Consider the following 3,658-nt stretch of genomic DNA (forward strand, 5'->3'; position numbering starts at 1 on the left):
CGCAAGATCCTAGTACCTTCCGTCTATGATAGAAAAATGCATGTGGTTTCTTCCTCATTAAGAGAAACAAACGGTTGGTAGATTTCAAGGACGGGTATCAAAGACGTCCTGACCTTCCTTTTCTGATCCAGGAGGTTGAAATTTCATTGATCTCGTCAATTATTGAAATATCACTACCATAAAAATGGCTGTACCATGTCTTGGCAGCGTGCGTAGAGTAGTCCAGTAGTTAGCGACCCTATCTCTGAACTATGAGTGAAGAGTTCGAATCTCGGCTGTTGTCCGTCACCCGATATGTACTCTACCGCAGTCCTTAAGGACTGGACGTTAAGCCCTGGTCCAATGTCTGTTGTACTTGTTGAAAGACAAAGAAAACAATAGGGGAATACTGTACATAGCATCTGTCTTCTCTGTCACGACCTTTGGAAGATTAGACTGTTCAGACTTCAATTTCAATTTCTTGGAAGGGATTAGTTGGGGGTTTTTTACACAGCGTTGTTGTGTTGTTGCCAACCGACTGTCACGTGACAATGAATGACGTATGCATCACTGTTGCTACCCCATTGGACCGTTCACAACTCTGGTGTGTGAACACATAATGCAACTTAAGAACACATCAATTAATCAATCTATTACTTGATGCCAGCAACCTAATGATGTGTCTTGTTACATAGAACACGAACACAATCACACAAACTGATGCCTGTTAAGAAAATGATAATTCACTGGTTTTCAAAAAATGTTCTTTGTCAACGTCACTAAGGTTTGAATTATAACGGTTTCTACGTAAGGTACTTCGCCACCTCCCAGACGTAGCAGGCAATCTTTTTAAGATCCTGAAACATCCTACGTTTCCATCTAAGGGATCAAAAGACTGCTGCTGGCTAATGCACTGCGAGTCTTGTTAGTCGTAGTTTCAGCTAAAAGCATGTGGCCGCGAAAGTTCACGCCTACTCCCTTTGTAGCCTTGGGGCAAGGCCACAAAAAGTAAGTACCGGGTGTGCTTCAATTCCTTTTACAGCGTGTATGGGCTTTATTATAAACATTTACATGTAGGCATGCATCTTGAAAAATTCTTTCGTAACAACCACTTTTCGATGACCGTCTGTCATCTTTATCAGGGCAGGTTCAATGTGCACTGGAGCTAGGTGTTACGGGTTCAGTTTGCAAGGAGGTGTTACTGGTTAACTGTGCACGGAAGCTAGGTGTTGCTGCTAACAATAAGTTTCAAGAAGTGAAGTAATCGTAACATACATAGATATTGTTACAAACAATTGTGTGATAATAGGAATACCAGATGAAGATGACAAACGGCCATCGAAACGTCGGCTCTTGTCCAACAAGTGGTTGTGACTAATAAAGAACTTTGTTATTCAATCCTTCACCAACTGGTGGATTTAGGCCTTTTGTTTTCTTTTTCCCGTCTTGTTTTTATTCCAGATTTGGTGTCTTCAAAGGATGTCATCCGTAAGATTTCCTTGCTGTGGCCTAAGACACACTTACTTTATCTCGCCTCCTCTAGGCGTGGTTGCGGCCGGATAGATACGTCCCCTATAGAACACCGAGCGAGACAAGATTCGTTCCAACAGTTTTTCATCACTACAAACCATTGACTCAGTAAAAGGCCACGCCAAAGATCCATCTACTTCCCTGGGCCCAGCTCCCAATATACGTGGCCGCCACGAGTCATTTTTACTGGGGTGACCTTTGGGAAGAGATGCGGGACGCCGAAACCAAGTGATTGCAGTCATCGCTTCGTTTACGACATCCCCCAACACGGGATCATTTGGGAACACATAACTCATTCTGCTCCAGTAGACTGGAAAACCCATTTGGAATCTTAAAACGCTCAATATTTTCTATATATGTGCTTCTGGTACTACCCTCTACAGTTTTCGTTTGCTCAAGCTAGCGGGGTTACTGGCAATTACATACTTATATTATAGATGCGCTATTCGGCGATTCTGTAGTGTGTCTACTTTCGTTATTTTGTGTAGGCACGTAATGTTTTTCATAGCACAGAGCCTTTATTCCCCTTGTGTGTTTAGTGGTATCTTCTAATCGTTCTGTGGAAGCTCCCAGCCATGCTTGCCGTCCTTTCCAATCTCGGGTAAAAAGCGGTTTACCATAGCCGAAAATTGGCTGAGATTTCCTGGGGAGATTACAGAGGTACCCCGCGCCGTCAGACGTGGGCGGAAGATTCATCGCCGCAATCAGCGCCATCTACAGACGAGAGTTCACCCGGAGCCGATCCTACCACTTCCCGGGGCAGCAGAAAGATGTGACACGTCTTCTCATAGATGTAATCAGCCACCGACGACACACTATCAACAACTTATTAAGGGAGATAGATCCGAGCGCGTCGGGAGGCAACCCAGGCGGTGTTGTACGGTACACAGCCCGGCCGAGGGAGAGATGTCCAATCCGTCAAGGAGCTTAACACTTGACAGCGATCTCGTCTACGTCCAACCGTTGTCGTGTGCATGTATCTGATGTAGCTTACAGGCTGGATGTACGCGTATTCTGTACGGAGTTAACACATTATTCCAGTCATGTAACCCGCGCGGTTATGTAAAATATACCCCGCTGAAGACTGTGGTGTCAGTCTCTGGTCCTACTGGACTTCATTCAGGGATTCGGGGGCCGCAGAATTTCATCTGACGTGTAATTGTGGAGTTGATTGTGTTCCTGATAGAAGTAGAAATTGATGCAGAGGCGTGATGAATTGTCACGTGGAGATCGAGGCAGGGCCACCACTCCGTGAGCGGCGATCGTTAATTACCAGTCGCGCGACGTTTTAGTGCCTCCCCGGAAGGGCTCCAAACGGCGGCCAACCCAGAGAATAAGAGGATGGAAGAGGGCAGGCGGCAATTGTCAGCTAGAGCCTCGGGCATCTCGTAAAGAGATCGTAAGGAGGATCGTAGGGCGCGGCTTGTATAAGAATGGAAAACGATTTTGGAGCTGGCCTAGCGCTAGATGTTTACTGTGGCGGAGGATGCTACGCCGCGCATCCCTGATAATTACTGTGTCCAACAGCTACAGAGATGCTGCCTTGCGTGGCCTTACCAGTGGACCCAAACAACGCTTGACGGTCAATATGCGATTGCCCTTCCATCTACGTCCTCTGTCGCCTGATCGTTAGTAGGATTTTATACCCGCTGTGTATGCATGGATGGATGGGATGAGTCGAGCATGTGACAAACGATTCTACTGAAGGCGGTTCAGCACTCAAAAGGTAAGAGCCAATTGACTTTGACCACAGCCATTAGAGGATTCTTTGCCACCGCAAGAAAGTCAGTCGTTCGCATTTATTTTTTCGTCGATAGGTTTTGGTCTATTGGCAACGAACCTCTGGCATATTTGTAAAGCATTAGGTACAGCATTAGTTCCAGTGCTAGTATCTTAAGTCCGTGGCAACCGTGAGCATTTGGTGATGTTGTTGCAAAGCCCCGTTACGGTGCGCGTTAACAGGATTTAAAAGCTCTAGCCACCTGTAAATGTCATACGTGCCTCTAGAAACAACGCTTCCTTCGGTCTAATCTCAGCCGCGTATATTTATCATTAACGCCAAAGGCCAGGAATCACGAAAAGCCAGACCATGTCTGTGCAATTAGGTGTGACGGTAACGGAAAGAAAGCTTCGTAAATACTGGAAAAAT

This window comes from Branchiostoma belcheri, unplaced genomic scaffold (genome assembly GCF_001625305.1).
Source record: "Branchiostoma belcheri isolate BF01 breed outbred unplaced genomic scaffold, Haploidv18h27 scaffold15, whole genome shotgun sequence".
In the NCBI taxonomy this organism is placed as follows: Eukaryota; Metazoa; Chordata; class Leptocardii; order Amphioxiformes; family Branchiostomatidae; genus Branchiostoma; species Branchiostoma belcheri.